General features: G+C 39.9%; 1 long non-coding RNA gene across 1 annotated transcript in view; it reads left to right on the forward strand.

Annotated features, from left to right (window-relative positions):
- Positions 1 to 11,979, forward strand: part of LOC120755967 (uncharacterized) — a 42,558-nt gene extending 30,579 nt beyond the window's left edge. The window contains exons 2-3 of the long non-coding RNA XR_005701959.2: positions 7,075 to 7,237; positions 7,457 to 11,979. This is a non-coding gene — a long non-coding RNA (uncharacterized LOC120755967). The remainder of the gene's footprint in view (positions 1 to 7,074; positions 7,238 to 7,456) is intronic.
- Positions 11,980 to 17,828: the final 5,849 nt, after the last annotated feature.

Below are 17,828 nucleotides of genomic sequence, written 5' to 3' on the forward strand. Positions count from 1 at the left end.
AAATCCTCCAGCTCCTGAAAGTTCAGAAAAACACTGAAATCAGAGGCTGCAGGGATGTTCTTCCCCTGATTGAAAAATAGAAATAAATAGCAAAAGGAAAGACTTTATTCATATTGCAAGGAGAAAGAGCTTTGGTTTTAAACTTGCCACAACACTTTATGTTCTTAAATATGTTAAAAGGGCTCATTCTCTTTAATCTAAGCCTGGAGATTCATGACTGTGCCACTGGCAAGGGTTCATATTAGCATTTCTGCTGATGTTCTTGATGCCTGGTTCAAGGAGACATTTGGCTTAATTTGGAAACCTCTTCTGCCACGAGTTTCCTGGAACCATAAATATTAATAGAGTCACTATTGCATATTATCTTCTACCCACAAAATTTCTGGAAAATATTTCTTACGAAGTAGCCTCTAAAGTTAGCTGAAAAATGAATGCTGTGCTAGATGGAATGGTAAGAGGCAGCATCATGATGACATTTTCTAAGGATTCTGATTGCTCATGTCTGGCTTTTCACAAGCAATTATGCTAAAGGTCTTGCCTACAGCATAAATTACACTAAACTATGTAGAGAATTTACCTGAACATTGTCTCACAGTCTTTTACAGAGCTTTATGATGTTTTCATTGTGAAATGAAGTTTTAAATACATATATATATATATACACACACACACACACATATAGAATCTATTTATCTATTAAATTAGGATATTAACATTCCTGTGTGTATTTGGAAAACAATGATAATACTTGATTATAATCTATTATGATAAAACTGATACGTTCTTTACTTTTTAGCCAAGAGCTCACTGGAAATTGGAGCAGCTTGCCTGAGATTTTTTTAGATTGCACATAACTGGAAATTGGCATATCAAGAGTGTAGGGCCTTTTCCACCAAAACTTTATTTAGATGTAAATTAATTCAGGGGATTCCTCTAATATGCATTGCACAGTGTGGGTACAGGATCATAGCCAGTTACTTTTGGTCTTACGGCCTATAAATTTACAATATTTTAGATGAACATATACAATTGACAGTATACCCAGGCCTCCCAAAAAGTTCCCTGGTGACTTTGAAATGTGTTGTATGGTAGCAGTGCCCAATTCCTTTTACAGGGCAACTGTGATGATGTTCATAGTGCCAGCATTCACAAAACACTTAAAAATTCTTGGGTTGAATTCAGTGTTCCTGTAAGTAGGGCAAGGGCATAACATAATTGCATAACAATTCAACATAGTTATGTGCAGTTATCAGTAGACTGAAAGCTGTTTGGGGAAAATGGGTGACAGATAGGACACCTTGCTAATAGTCACCTCATTTCTCAGTCTCAACTGAGACTGAGACTAAACTGGACTTATAATCATCTTACAATCATCTTTGACTCAAGTTGGCTCTGTAACCATGTGAAGTGGCTGTCCAGCTTTCATGCTTCAGGCTCTAGTAGATAACACTGAAATTGTAGAAGGTTGTCTCTGGTTTGTCTTGATGTTGGTGTCTGAAATGCAGATTATTCCTATGAAAACAGAAATGAAGGAGGCCTATTCCATATATAATAGTATTTTAGGGTAAGACAGTGGAAGTATTAAACCCTGTGTTTGCTTGTCTAAAACAAGATACAGAAATGTGTCTGTACATACACATAGACAAGTAAATAAATAGCTTAGTGTTCAAAAGTACTCAGCACATTCACAAGTAATTGAACTCAGTGGGATTACAAGTGCTTGCTGCCTGCATTATTATTTTAATATCTGTTTTAAAGACTTTAGGAAAATTGAAGATCAGGCTTTTATGCCATCGAACCATAAACTTTCCTTGTCACACTGTGATTACACTCCCAGTCACCTTCCATCAGCCTAGCCAAGAATCTCTACTGCTATGCTGTAGTCCTAGGAACAGTCTTCTTCCCTTCAACCTTAGAACACAATCATGTTTTTTCTCAAATATTTGTATCTCGATCTCAAATATTTGTCAGGCTTTCTGGAACAAGTTGATGTGAAAAATGTGGATTTCATTAACCTTGCTCTGTGCTGACTCTATAATTAAAGCTGCTCATAAGGTCCAATCAGAATATATGATTTTCTCTACACCTTGATGAATTTCACAGACTAATAGTTTCACCCATTTTATGCTTTGCTGTACTTGCATTGAAAACTGTACTAATACTGATTTTTGGTGATTCCACTTACTTCCCCATCCCCCCTCCACCCCACATCCCTTCCCCAATATTGCAATAAAATAACACTTTTAATAAAGTGTGGAAACAGGTCCCAGCACACAATGTGTAGGCCAGTCTCAGCTGATCAGCAGGAACATGGGTGGTGGCTGGTGGCTACAGCCATCATGGGTCACCTGATTTCACTGCTAGGGAGGCAAACCCTAAAAAGCCTGATGCCAGCCCAAGAGCGCTAGGCTTACAATGAGGAAACCTTTGATGGGTGAGGCAATAGGAGGGCTGTATGGAAAGACCAAGTGAGACAGAGTATTTTAATTTTTGTACATTGCCATCTCAGTTTTCAGTGCAACAACTCCTGCCTGAGATTTCAAGCTGCTGTACTAGTCTGAAGAATGGAAACTTCTGCTTTTGACTTTGCTTTCTCTCCTATTCTCAGGTGCATAAAAATGCTTCATAAAACTTGGAAGAGGTGGGGATGGGGGGAACCTACAAAAAATGAAAAGATTTAACTTGGCACTGAGCCCTTCACCTTGTTTTAAACAATAGCTCAAGGAGTTGTTTCTTCCTGGACAAAGTGGTCCAGCTTCCTAAGCTGGTGCTGGAGTGTTTGTTGGCAAACCTTAGGCTGCTGTATTTTGGTCAATGTCAATAACAAAAATGCAATAACTGCACAGTGCACAAGATTTCACCTTATTTAAAGTAGTTTGCATGCAATCATATCAAAGTGCATACAAATGCTTATGTAATCTCCACCCCCTGACATTTGCAGATGGCTGGATGGTGCCATGTTATTTTTCATGCCACATTTTGACTGCTGTTCTATTTCTGTCATAAGAGGGCTTGGGTTATGGGACTTAGTGCCTGTTAAAACTAATTACCCTTACCATTATCATCAATTAACCCCAATTAACGTCAGGCAGAAATGCAAAAATGTTGAACCATTTTTTACAATTCAGTACAGATGAGTTCAGAGGAACTGCTAATGACATCTTCAAGCTGTGCATGAGAACTCAGGCTACCAAAGGAAAAAAGGGATTTCTTCTAGGTTATATACACACATCACTTGAGGAGGCCAAGCAATTGGTGCTTTCTGTCACCGGGTCACCCAGCTCTTCAGCTGGGAAGGGATGTGAGTTAGATCATGCAGTAGGACGTTCTTCAGCACGGCAGCACTGGCAGCTGTGCCAGCAGCTTCACATGAGGATGTACTGCATGTATGGCCTTTGTTCCTTGGCTGAGTTCTCTCTGTCTTCCAGCATTATTAAGTAATTTTCCCAGTACACAGCAGCACTCTGTAGAATGCTGATTTTGTTAATCCTATAAATATTTAGTCTGCAAAGAAACATATGTTATTGAGGCTTTTCCGATTTGGATCTTGCACTTCCCAGCCTGAGTTTTGCTTTCTGCTTCAGGCCCTGTGGGCCTTGCTGAGTAAGGACTAAGCCTTCTGGTTTACACTGCATCTCACTGGAAGTGAGAGAGTCCTTGTCCCTAGTTGTTTTTTCATCTCTTTAAAGGAAAATAACTTCAAATTAGTTGCAGGATTCTGTGTGTGCAGTGAGCACATGCGGAAGGAAGGGCAATGGCTTGCAGGTAAGGGGAACCTTATGTCAGGAATGAGAACACTTAAGAACGGTAGGAGTTGTGCTTTAAAGTAAAACTTAAGGAATAACATAAAAAATAGAAAAACTGATTATACCAGAGTTGTTCCCTCAAAAGCCTATATGAAGTAGCTTGTTCAGCACTAAGTATTATAATGTTAGTGTGTACAGTTTTGCTGCATATGCTTTTCAGATACAGCTTTGCTGTTAAACAAAGTATGAGGAATGGAGTCACTTCACTGTAATAAATATCATCATGTTAATCTAGTAAGTCATATGTGATAGCACAAATATATTAATGTTGTTGGCTCATGAATGCCAAGACTCATATGAGACTTGAAGTTCTGGTGGTGGTTCTAGTGCCAGTGGATTTATGAAAGGAGTTTGCTCAAAATGTTCAAATTTTCTGCAATGTTTCCTAAATGACTGGCTTTATCCTGGCTCCAGTACAGAGCTTAGGACAAAGCTGTACATTATGAGGATAAAGCTCTGTTTAAAATCCTCTGACTGTGTCTGCTAGTATAACTCCTCTATCCTCTCGCATCACTCGTCACTTTCTGATCCTTTCTGCTGGCACCACCTGCACTGGGATTTGGAAAGCTTTCAGGGATGACTATTGCATGTGTGCAAGCTGAAGATGATTGTTTTTCATTATTCTGTTAGGATGTAGCGTGATAGTTATGACAAATACTATGACAACTAACTCTCTTGTTATTTGAACAGATTTAATTCTCAATAGAAGTTGACAAATTTCCTTAATCTTTCACTTTTTTGCAATGAAGCAGTGAACAACGGTAATTTAAAAAATTAGTGTTTTGCTGATTTCAGAAATTGTCATATGAAATATACTCCAAATTTTTTCTTTGCATCAGTTTTCTACTTTAAAAATGTAGCCTCTTTCAACGCACAATACAAAGAAGCACCACTAGCAATGTTGTGAAAGATTATCATAAAAGAGAATAATATACACATCTTTGAGGTATACAGGTAGCAATACTTCATTTCTTTTTGTGCTAGAAGTGGTCCTGTGTTACCCTGGTTTTTCTGAGTTTCTTTATTAGCCTTTTGATTTTCATAAATGGAGTTAGATCTTTTAGTTACTGTAGAATATTAGAGCATTTTTCTACCTTTCCCACAGAAGTAATATAAACAAATCCTTTGTTTTTCATTCTTTGTCCTTTGTTTGCATATTTCTAACCTGAAAACAATTGTAACTGACAATTCGTCTGGCCACTGAGGCTGAGGGGTGGAAACCCCAAAAAGCCAATCTTCTGCTAGACCCACAAATGTATAAAAGTAAAAGAATAAACAAAGGGGTCTCTTCTCTCCGCTCTTTCAGCTGGGAGCTGGATCAGAAGAACCTCTGCAGAAATCTCTTGTCTGCGTGTGATTTCTTTGTATTTCACAGTGACAGTCCTGGTTACCATATTTTACACAACAGCCGTGAAAATGCTGAAGGCATTAGGCTTCAGGGAGCACAAGTGTGATCTACTGGTCAAAGTATAGGACTGAGAAGGGAAAATTTATACTGGAGGTTTGTGTTTGTGGTGGTGTCTAAATCATCCTATCTGATCAACTCAAAAGCAGCTTGGTAATATACAATGGTATCTCAGCCATACCTCATGGGTTTTCTGTCTGAAAAACAGTGTAGGAACAAAAATCATTATCTTATTGACCACAACACTGTTTGGCCCTTGAGAAACATCAGATATCTATCTATCTATCTATATATATACTTGACACAAAGGCACAAGGAAACTAAACCAAAGATATTTTGAAATAATTTAGAATTTTACCCCTACTGTTCTTTTTGCCTCACAGTATGACTGTTTTATACGGTGGAATACTGAGGCTTTAAATCCCTTGTGAATGTTAAGCTTTGTGGACTATTTTAAAAACTTCATTTGCAAGTGCTATGTAACCCAAAGTACTATTATTATTAATTGCTTTATTATACAGTGCTCTTACATGTCAAGAAATATAAATATAGGAGGTGTAATATTTGTCAGCCATAGGCCTAGAAGGGTTTGTGCAACCTGGAATGTCAGGTTTGGATTTTTTAATAATTTTTCAAATTGTTATCTGAAGAAATACATATTTCAAGAATTTCACTTTTCAAATTCTAGCAGCAAGAAGGAGATTTTCTTCTCTCTCCCTGAGACAAGAACAACCATCTCTCTCTCCTGAGTAGAAAGGGAGAGAGTATGTGAAGCAAAGAGAGGGGATGACTTCCTCTATTACTACCATGAAGTTGTCTCTGACTTGTAAAATGTTAAAATTTTCTTGCTGTAAGGATCCTAAGCTTATATTTTGTTATTACCAAAGTACTCTTTGATAATGAAATTACCAAAGAATAAACTGATCTGAAAATTTCAAAATCTCATACAGGTCTTGGTCTTTATTTAATAAAGTTTTATTTGTCTCATTGTGTAATATTTTAAACTGTTCATAAGAAAAATGTGACACTATGCACATTATTTCCTTCAACTTTTGAATATGTATCCTGAGAAAAAAATGTTGAGCATGTGTTATTGGAAATAAATTATTTACTTTTCCAATAACAGTTTTACAAATATTGGCATGGTTCTGTCTCTTTTGGTGCAAGCTGGTATTTCTTTTTATTAACAACACTAAAATTGGGATGTGCGGCATTTTCTTTATTTACATGGAGTTTTAATGAACAAAAGTGTAACTTGCTATAATTTAGAGGGTTTGCATCGTTTTAGTTCTGACTAGGTCAGGCAGTTGCATATCAATGCTTTTTTTAATATTAACTACTGCACAGTTGCTGCTATCAAAAAATTCTTAGAGTAATAATTAGCCCAAAAAGCCTTGGTTGCATTTAATTGAGCAAAGTAGATTATCTGTCTCAGTCACTACCTGGCCACAGACTTCTGAATGAAGAACTCACAGGGTGTACGACAGGGTTACTTCGGATGACCTGGCTGCTCAAAAATTTGAAGCTGTATGGAAACATTTTTTTCCAAAGTGATAGTAACTTCTCATTATAAATTCAAGATTCTCTGATTCTTAGAAATGGTGAACTTTAGATGTCATCACAAGGCTGTGAGAGCACAGCTGTGGAGCACTGCTGCCAGATCCACACAGCAAATACACCAAGATTGCCAGCACACAGAGATTTATCTAACCACAGTTTTGGTGGTTTGGCTGAGATACTCTCAGCCATTCAAAGGGAAATTCCAGAAGTTAACTTCTTGTTGCTGTGGGTGATAGATTTACACTTATATTCATTATATCCATATCATGTTAGATTGATTTCCTCTTTTTGTCTTATTTACAGAGCTTCCCTTTCCCTCTTTCTTCAACTGCTACTGCCTAAAGAGGCATTGTGAAGACTGAAAAAATACCAACTCCAAATCTGACCACTTTCAGCGTAACAAATTCCTTAGACCTGCCTGTCAAGGTTCGATATTAACTCCTTTTCGTTATACGACAGTTGGTAGGTAGGTGTCTCTTTGTTGTTTAAAAGGGTGTTTGCTTTGTGCTTCACCTGCCCTTTTGCTTTTAAACTAAATTCTCTAATTTCCTTATGCTGTTAATATTTTCTATGAATTTTACAAAATCCAGAAATCATTCCTTTTTCACTTCCTTTCCACAAATCCCCTGTTTCTATGTTGTGCACTATAAATTCTGACTATTTCTCCTCTACTCACATATTTCAGCAAGGCGGAGAGCTGACTTAGAGCTTCTGCCTGCCAGTCAGATGCTGTAGATGGATGACTCCACGTGCAAGATGAAGGACCTTATGGCAGGATCAAGTGTGCATGTTCACTTTGCCACGTGTCAACTCCAATTACAGAATGCTACCTCCCAACATTTTAAAACATGCAGTCCCTCCTAAAAGTACATGGAGTATTTTTTAATTGCAGGAAAACTCTGTGTTTTAATTTTTTATAAAGCTAAGCATAAAAAAATTAAGTGAAAACTTTTAATGGGTATAGCTTGAAATTTAAGATTCGTAGTGTTGCTGCAGCACAATTGACTCCAAGCTCTAACCTGTAAATTGGCACAAGTTTCACTGTGCAATAATTTAATTTCAATTATCAGCTTCTTAGACTCAACATAAGGTGATTATTCCTTTCTTTGGCCAGGCAATGAAGTTCTTGAATATTATACAGCACAGACTTGAATCAAATTCTGAAATCTTTAGAGTCCAAGAAAGTGCTTCTAGTGCCCCTCACTGACACGAGTGGTGTTGGGAGGCAGCTCTTTTATTATAAATGAGACCGGTAGGACGTTGGAGCTGGTTGCTCAGAGAGGTGGTAGATGCCCCATTCCTGGAACCATCTAAGGCCAGGTTTGGAGCACTGAGCAGTCTGACTGCTCATCTACTTGACAGATGACGGGTTCGAGGTCAAGACAAAATGAGCTTTAAAGGTCCCTTCCATCCTAAACAATTCTGTGATTCAGTGAAATGGTAGAATTCTTTTTTTTTATCCAGAAATAGACAATGGGCTAAGTTAAAATGTGTTTGATAGTGAATATGGAGTGGGAAGAAGGTTCTGGAAGCACAATACTATGGAGTCAGATTGATCAGGTTGGATACAGTCCACTAAGACTGAACATTTTTTTGTTGCATGTACTCTGGCAACAGTCTATAAGCACTAAGGGAACCCATACTGCAGAAGACCCCGTGAACTCAGTGTTAATAGCATCCTTGTGCAGTAGGATTTCAAGTTCCGCTTTTGAATTAGGGATTTGGACACACTTATGCAACCCTATAAGCACCAACTTTCAGGGTTTATCACTTGTCAGTGCACTTGTTCATAACACCAGCTGCAGGAAGCAGTTTATTTTCAGCCAGACTTGAGGCAAACAGACTGTCTGAACAGAATGTACTTCCTTATAAGCTTATTTGTCTGTGGTTTGTTTCTATTAGTTTATATTGCTTCCTGATGAGCTGATTTCTGTGGCTCATTCCTTAAGTTGGCTCACAGGTTAGAGGAAAGAGCCTTTGAAGGTATACTCAGAGATGGCTGCTTCTAAGTGGCAGAAGCCTGAGATGCTGCACTGCTTTGTGTTAAAATGCCCCTGGGACTCAAACTTTTGCACCAGCAGTAAATGAGTTGTTCTTCCATTCCATACAGTGTCATGGTCAGCAGTAAAACTGGGGGAGATTGGCCTGGGGGTGGCAGCCCATTGCTCAGGAACTGGCTGTGCATTGGTCAGCAAGTGGTAGGCAACTGGACTCTGCATTACTTGTTTTTGTACATTCTTCTATAATAATTATTATTTTCCTTTTCTGTCCCATGAAAATGTCTGCATCTCAACCCACAAACTTCATTTTTTTTCCTGATTCTCTCCCCGATTCCACATGGTGGGGACTGAACAAACATCTGGATGGTTCTCAGCTGCCTCCTGGGTAAAGCCACAACAGCAATCTAAGACCTTCCTTTTTCTGGTCTTATAATTACTTTGTCAAGCCCAGGGGCCTCTCCCTTCTCTAGTGGATTTATTTCATCCTTTTGCAGAATCATAGATGCATACTAGTATGAGGGTTTCATGCTCTCAGCTCAGTTTTAGCTAATGGATTTCTTATAGGTATGTGAAAAACTGGCTATCAGTCATTGTATCACATCTAACTTTCTGATCATTGCTGATGGTATACATTACTCTCTTACATAAAATAAGACTCCTAAGCAATATTTCTAAAGCTATGAATTATGCCGGCAGTGCTTCTCAGAATTTACTGCAGAAGAATTTTAGGTAGTTGAGACTCCATCAAATATAAGATTGATTTTTTTTAATTATTATTTTTTAATTGCTGGCTGGTAAAAATCACTTTGGAAAAGGCCCAAATGACAAAAAACCAACAATAATTACTTAAAGCTCCTAGTCCCAAACTGGAGGCAATATCTTCTTACAATGTTTCCAACATTTTCAAGAAAAAAACCCCAACCACTAGATCTAATGTCACAGTCTCTGTGTACAAAGGGTATTTTTACTTAGTGAACTGTCCGCTATAGCATGAGAACCATCTGCAAGCACAAAACAAAACAAAAAACCCCCACAAAACTGTCAAAATTCATTAAGAATAGGATTATTTTAAATTAATAAAAGTAATCTTCATTTTTCCCACCACCCATTTGCACTTTTGAAATTAAGAGCAAAGGTGTCTTTGAAATGAAAGCTCTTCTGTTTGAAAATGAATATTTTTATGAGGAATATTCTGCATAGTAAAAAATAGTCACCAAAACCACTAACCACAATGCCTCAGTGTACTGCCACAAGTGTCAAAATTGGGTTTGGCTGGGATTAAAATAATTTTCTTCACAGTAGCTAGTATGGAGTTATATTTTGGATTTGTCCTGGAAACAGTGTTGATAACAGAGATGTTTTTGTTACGGCTGAGCAGTGCTGACACTGTATAATATCATTTCGTTTGGAAAAGACATTGAAGATTATTAAGCAACCTGTAAACCTAGCATTGCCAAATCCACCACTGGCCCATGTCCCTCAGTGCCACCACATCTACACTTTGTCTTTGTAATGCCTCCAGGGATGGTGATTCAATCACTTCCCTGGGCAGCCTGTTCCAGTATTGAATAACATTTTGTTGAAGGAATTTTCCCTAATATCCAGTCTAAACCTTCCCTGGTGCAACTTGGGGCCATTTCCTCTTGTCCTGTCACTTGTTACCTAGGATAAGATGTCCTTCTTGAGCCTCCTGTTATTCCAGGCTGGGCAACCCCAGCCCCCTCAGCTGCTCCACATAAAACTTGTGCTTTAGCTCCTTAACCAGCTTCATTTCCCTTCTATGGACATGCTTGAGCACCTCAATGTCGTTCTCGTAGTGAGGGGCCCAAAACTGAACACAGGATTTGAGATGTGGGTTCACCAGGGACGAGTATAGCAGGACGGTCACTTAGTTGGTCCTGTTGGCCACGCTATTTCTGATATAGGCCAGGATGCCTTTGGCGTTCTTGGCCACCTGGGCACCGCTGGCTCATGTCCAGCTGCTATCAACCCACATCCCCAGGTCCTTCTCCACTGGGCAGTTTTCCAGCTATTCTGTCCCCAGCCTGTAGCCCTGCATGGGGTTATTGTGACAGAGGTGCAGGACCTGGTACTTCATCTTGTTGAACCTCATACTGTTGTCCTTGGCCTGTTATCCAGCCTATCCAGATTCCTCTCCAGAGCATTCCCACCCTCCATCAGATCAATCCTCCTTCCCAGCCTGGTGCCATCTGCAAACTGATGACACCCTCACAGAGATCATGGATAAAGACATTAACAGAATTGGCCTAAGCACTGGGGAGCACCACTGGTGACCGGCACCAGGTGGATGTAACTCCTGTCACTACCCCTCTCTAGACCCAACCACCCAGACAGTTTTTTTACCAAGTCTGCTGTCTAAGCCACAAGTAGCCAGTTTCTCCATGAGAATGCTGTTGCAAATGATGTCACAGTCTTTAGTAAAGTCTAGGCAGAAAACATCCACAGCCTTTCCGTCATCTTCTAGTCATGTTACACTGTCATATACAGAGATCCAGTTTGTCAACCTGCCTTTTACAAACCCACAATGGCTGGGCCCGTTCCCCTGTGTGCCATGTGATGGTACTCAGGATGATCTGCTCCAGGACCTTCCCTGGCACTGAGGTCAGGCTGACAGGCATGTAATTCTCTGGATCCTCCTTCTAACCCTTTTTGTAGATGAGTGTTGCATTTGCTAACTTCCTGTCACCTGGGACCTTCCTGGTTAGCCAAGGCTGCTGCTAGTAAATAATGCCAGGGTTCTTGTGTTCAATCCCCATATGGGCCATTCACTTAAAGAGTTGATGATCCTTCTGCATGCCTTCCAACTCAGACTACTGCGTGATTCTGTAAATGATGGGAAGTGGTTAGTGAGCTCTCCTGGGATTCCTTGGGTGCATCACATCCGGCCCCACAGACATGTGCTGATGTCATGTTCAGCAGATAAGGCAGGGAGAAGACAGAAGAGGGGGGATGCTCAGAGTGAAGGAGTTTGTTCTCCCAAATTACCACAAGCATGATGGAGTCCTGCTCTCCTGGGGATGGCTGAACACTTGCCTGCTAATGGGAAGTAGTGAATGCTTTCCTGGTTTTGGTGAACTTGTGTGCATGACTTTTGCTTGACCTGTTAAACTGTCTTTATCTCAACCCACAAGTTTTCTTGATTTTCCTCTTCTGATTCTCTCCCCCATCCCACTGCAGGGAGGGAGCAGGTGGCTGTCTGAAGTTTAGTTTCTGGCTTGGGTTAAATTCTGACTGTTGGTCAACAGCATCAAATATACTTTAATTTGTATTTGAAGAGAGATGCCAAATATATTAACTAAAAAACATAGAGAATACTATTAAATAAATACCTAAAATTAAAGCAATATATTGAAAGTAACGAAGCTTGACTGGTAACAGTGGCTCATCATATATTTGTTTCATATCGGTTTTCAGTCTGCACAAAAAATTCTGAATCTTTCAAACTGAACAATCAAACGATAATGGAAAGTTTAAGAACAGGAAGTTGGATGGGAAACATTATTGCATATTTAGGTACATTTTTAAGTCTGTAAAGTTATTTCAAAGAGAGAGAATTAAATTTTTTACAAAGTTGCCAGTGTGTTAAAGCTAACCTGCTGGGAATGACTTTTGGTAGCTTGTGATAACAGGTATAAATTATAAGCTTCATGGTTATAAACAACATGTACGTGGATGTGTTGCATCTACTATGCAGTAGAGAAATCTTCTTTGCACTTTTGCATGCGTATATATGAAATGTTTTGGATTTTGTAACTGTGAAAAGCCATTTTGCCATTTAAAGTCAGTATCACTAAGCCTCAACCAGCAAGATTATGACTCTCCAATCCACATTAATAATTCAGTGTAAAATATCTTCACGAAGCTTGTAGCCCTGTCAGAGATAGAAAGTGTTTATATTTTCTGGATACATTACATTAAAAGCAAAAACTATTTCTATGCTGCAAGCACTTGCAAATCTAGTCATGGTGGATGTTTTATGAAACGAAGACTGTAATTTTGAACCCAACCCTGCATTATCACTCACGTTGATTTCTGTGGATAGCACTGACTTGTAACAGGGCATGATAAAACTGCCCTGTCCGGACAGGTGTTATGGGTGAGGACAAGTGGTAAAACCTGAATCCCAAACCATATTCACTTCTGGTCTCCATATGTGGTAGGAGGTTAGCCAAAATCATCAAGTTTGGTCCCTCTTGTAAAACACATTTTGGGTTTGTGTTTTATTCAGTCCTTCTCTTTTTCTCACATCTCTATCTAGTGTGCCCTGCCTGACTCTTAGGGTGACAAGGGGTGCATGCAAGTGTGTTTCTACTGAAATTTGCTTTAGACAGAATGACTAATGAAAGATGCCTATCTACTGTTTGTTAAACTCATGCATGTCATATTTGCAACACAATCAGCCTTTTAAAAGTAGAGGCTTATGTGATCAAGTCTTCCTTTGAACTTTTGGATTCTCCTTAAAGGCACAAATCTTTGTCATGCTCTTGCAAAAAATCATATTTTAATAACTGTTAAAACCTTTGAACATAAAGCTTAATAATAACACTTGCAGGAACTAAATATTTTCATCGAGTGTCAGTGCTTATGGCCTAAACCCATTAGATGTTCACTACTACCTAAGCTGGGACTGGGATTTGCCTCAGAACAGGGGCCGATTGCAACAAACACTGAACAGATGTAGTCAGTAAGAGTAGAAAAAAACAGTTCTGTTCCACAGCCTAAAATTTAAAAACACAGACCTGAAGAGGAGTGGGGAAATGGGGCAGAATGTGCCACCTGTGCTATTCAGGGCTTTTTTCCAATCTCATGATAGTTGCTACTTTTTTTAGGAACAGGTATCTGTCTCAGGATTCACCACTGGTGGTGGGCAATAGCCAAATTTAAAGAAAAAAGTGTGCTGCAAATAGACTGGAGAAAGACATGGGAAGCACATGCAGGCTGAAGCTACAAGGAAATGGTGAGGATTACTGGAACAGGAGGGCAAAAAGGCAGGGAACTGAGAGGCAACCCACCCTACCTACTGCAAATCATTGCGGCACCTGCGTTTCTGCTCAAGCTTCTTGCATGACCTGTCCTGCTGGCTCAGGAGTCTTCTCAATCTGCTGCTCTGGATTTGTTTTGAAATGTTGCCCTCAGAGTGGAATGATTAAGGCATATGGCTGTACAGTCCTTGAAGTGGTTGACTACAATGGACTGGAGGGTGCAGAGCCTTACAGGGTTATGACTGTGCCAGTGCTGTGTCTATCTCACTGCACCCTGCAGTGGTATGAGGGGTTGCTTCCCTGTCTGCTCTCACATTCCCTTCCTGCAGTGCTTCCCCTCAGCTACTGAGATGGCACTAAGCACCTATGGTTCCTATTAGTGACAGCCCTGGTAATGCTGGGGGACGTGCAGCAAGCCATCAGGCAGGAAGAGCTTTCTCAGTGATTCTTCTGTTAGTAAGTTATTCAGGAATAAACCCCAAGTCCCATGGTAACTCCTTTACAAGCCTGCTTCAGAGCTAGACTTAGTCTTTTGAGTGCTGAAGCATTTTCTGCTCTTTGAACCAACAGACTCCTTCAACTTAAGCCACCAAAACTATATGTTCATGCTTGCTTTGCTATAGCTGGAGTACAAAAGCTGAGGGGCTGTGTATGTAAGGTATTTATTCTCACTTTTTTTTTCCCCTGAGTGAAAGATTGCCACAGACCAAAAGTCTAAAAAGTTCACAATGACATCCCTAATTCTGATCATGGCCACAAAGACAGCCATCTATGTGCAAAACAGAATACCAGGTGTCAGTGAAGAAATCTTTTCCTTTTTTGTTGGTTTTGGTGGCTTTTTTTTTCCCTACAGAAATAAACTGGCAGTTATAATCTTGACTTTTGCTCTGTGTGCCCTAGGAGCTTTTTTTTATAACTGGTGGTCTCAAAAAGCTATGCAATAAGTGGAATTTTTTTAAGTAGTTGTAAGCACGTTCTGATTTAGATAAAGTTTTTCTTATAGTCAACAAAGTCAAAAATCAAACTGCTTACAATTAGTAAGAAACAGCATCAGAGTTCTGACCCTGCATGTCTTTTCAGATCAACCAGTTAACCAGAGACTGGAGCACTGTGTCCACACATTGGGATGTCTCCACAATGAGCAAAACAGTATTTTATTGTTCCATGATGCAACATGCAAAAGAATATAAGAGAGTGAACTAAAGTTTGCATATAATGAATAAGCGAGAACGGTTACGTCAGTCCTAAACATGCAACAAGTGGAATCTGGGCTGCAGTGAGTTAATAAAATGCCTTTCCTAACAGAAGCACAAAGGCAGGGCTGTGCCTGTGCTGACCTCAGTGCAATCATTTAATGGCTGTAGCATTAATATCCACTAGTGCTTTCAGACTCAGTGGAGGATCAAAGAGAATCTGGCTTTCTGCTGGCAAAAGTCCTGCCTGAGAACAATACCTCTGCCCTCCAAGATATATTTTGCAGTTTTCACATATACTGCATTATGTTGGTTCTTACTATTCTGCATCCTTCCTGTTACATGATTCCAAACTGCTCAACCCTTTAATACAATATCCATTCATGTCCATAAACTCTGATCCATACTTTTCAATAATTTATATCTAAGGCTACAACAAGGAAGGGATACCATCTCCTGCTCAAACAGTAGACCAAGGCAGAGACAAAGCCCTAGCTCATTACTTTCTACAGCATTAATCTGTGCATTGTCAGTAAAGCTTTCTCAAAGCAGGCAACTGTGAGATGTGCCTTGGGATGGTCCTCTTATGGATGCAAGCTGGATGTGACAAGAGTTCAGAACTGTAAGTTGCGGCTTCATGTCAAAATTCCATGAAATCTCCAGCTTTTACCTCAGAAATACAGTTAACATTAAAGCTTGGTTAGTTTTTTAGAAGTTATACTAATCTTCAAACACAAAAATTTCTATACTGACACTTAGCAACCTGAATGTCTCTTATTTATTTAAAGACTCTGGTCAGTATTTATGATGGATTAACTAAGCTCTTTATTGGAAACTGGTAGATCCCCCATAATCAGTGATCATCACTAGGCTTCACACAGTGTGCAAACAGAACACATTCCTAATTAGTACTGTCTCCATGTATGTGTTGCTTCCAAAGGACTAAGCTTCAAAAATCAGGATGAAGAAGAGACACAAATCAATTGTGAGGGACCATATATTATACAAAAATATGAATGGAAATTAGGTCTTCAAGACATATTGATTTTAAGATCAGAAAGCTGCATTTCATCATCTGTTTTGATGAGAAAAACTAGTCTTGTTTCAGTAAGGAATTGAAAACAACTACTTGACATAAACAATATAAAAAATGGTGATGAAATTATACATAGCAATCAATATAAATAAACTGCTCTGTAAATTGGTAACAGGAAGCTAGAAATATGAAGGAAAATCCACAGCAGATATTGTCTACATATACTTGCAATAAAAAAGAAATCATAGTGAGGGCACAGGTTCTTTGAAATTGCAATGCATAAACTGTTAAAATAATTTTTAAAAATCTATTTGGTATAAAGTTTATGTTTGGTTGTTGTTGTTGTATTGTTTTGTTTTTTGTTTTTTTAAGTGACTTCAGGAGATCAGCCAAGAACATTCTTCCACTTGATAGCTTGATAGCAACTGTGGGGTTGGTGGTTTTTTTGGGTTTTTTGTTGTTTTTTTTTTTGACAGCATTGCTTTGTTCATCTGGAAGGAAATATTTAAGGTGTAACTTGTTTGGCAATTACTTTTGGTAAAATCATTGGCTGGCTGAAAGGTGTACAATTTCACCTGGGGATGCTATACACTATATAGCTTCCCCAATCATGAATAGAGAGTCAGGGGCAAACACACTTTATAGTGTTATAGAAACATATGCCCTGAAGCCAGGGTTAGGTGTTTAAATTAGACAAAAATTCCTAATGTGTAAAGAAGGGAGCACATCAGCATACTATATGTCATGTCAGGCTTATTTTACAATTTTCTACATGGTTTTATTTCAGTACCACTTTGTAAGTGAAAATCTGTGCAGTTCAGATTGGGCTGAAGTTTGTTCTGTGTGGTTTCCCATTTCACTGACATCCCACTAGTACATTTCGAACAATCTAACGAGAGTCTGCCTTACCAGTTTTCGGATGTAGGTCCATCCTAATGTACTGTTTTATTTTGGCATTGGACTAACATTGGAGGTCATTTGATGCTCTGCAGGTTGCAGAACTGTAAGTAGAAAAATTCATACCAAGTAGTACGTCAGTAAAAAGCTCATATGAAAACAACACCACAAAACAAAGAAAAACCACCCAGAACAAAACAATCAAAGCAAACAAAAACCCACAAGTAACACATTCCTGTTGCTATGATTTTTTTGGTTTATGTATATGATTACAGTTTATCTGACAAAGCAGAGGTTTTTACAGCAATGCTTTTCACATGGGAGAATAGGCCTATTCTCTCTACCGCTGATGACCAGCCCGTGTCACTCTTTTGGCTTTGGGCCGTGGTACTTTGCATTGGCCACACAGCTTCTACGGCCAAGAGAGTCAGCTCGACGTGATGCAGGAGAATTGTACACCGAATGCAAGGCGCGAGAAAACGATCTCTGCTATTAGCAGCCGGGGAAGAGGCATCGAGGGAAATCTGAGCTTTGAACTGGAAAATTTTAGGGGAGAGATTTCCACGAAGCATTTTAAACAGCATGCCTCAACAGGAGGGTGCACTGATTGCCGCCATCCCCGAACCGATCTCAGAGAGCTTCGGGAAATTTCTTCCTTACGGGAAACTCCTCCCTGTGCCGGCCGCAGTGCCCGGCTCAGCCGCGGCCGGACCGGCCCCGGCGCAGGTGGGGCAGGCGGGGCGGGCGGCGGGCGGAGCAGAGCGGCCGGGCCGTGCCGAGCCGTGCCGTGCCGTGCCGTGCCGTGCCGTGCCGTGCCGTGCCGTGCCGTGCCGAGCCGAGCCGAGCCGAGCCGAGCCGAGCCGAGCGGGCCCGGAGCGCAGCGCCCGGGGAGGCTCCGCGCCGCTCTCCGCGCCGGGCCCTCCCGGCC

The sequence above is a fragment of the Hirundo rustica genome, chromosome 1 (genome assembly GCF_015227805.2).
Source record: "Hirundo rustica isolate bHirRus1 chromosome 1, bHirRus1.pri.v3, whole genome shotgun sequence".
Classification (NCBI taxonomy): Eukaryota; Metazoa; Chordata; class Aves; order Passeriformes; family Hirundinidae; genus Hirundo; species Hirundo rustica.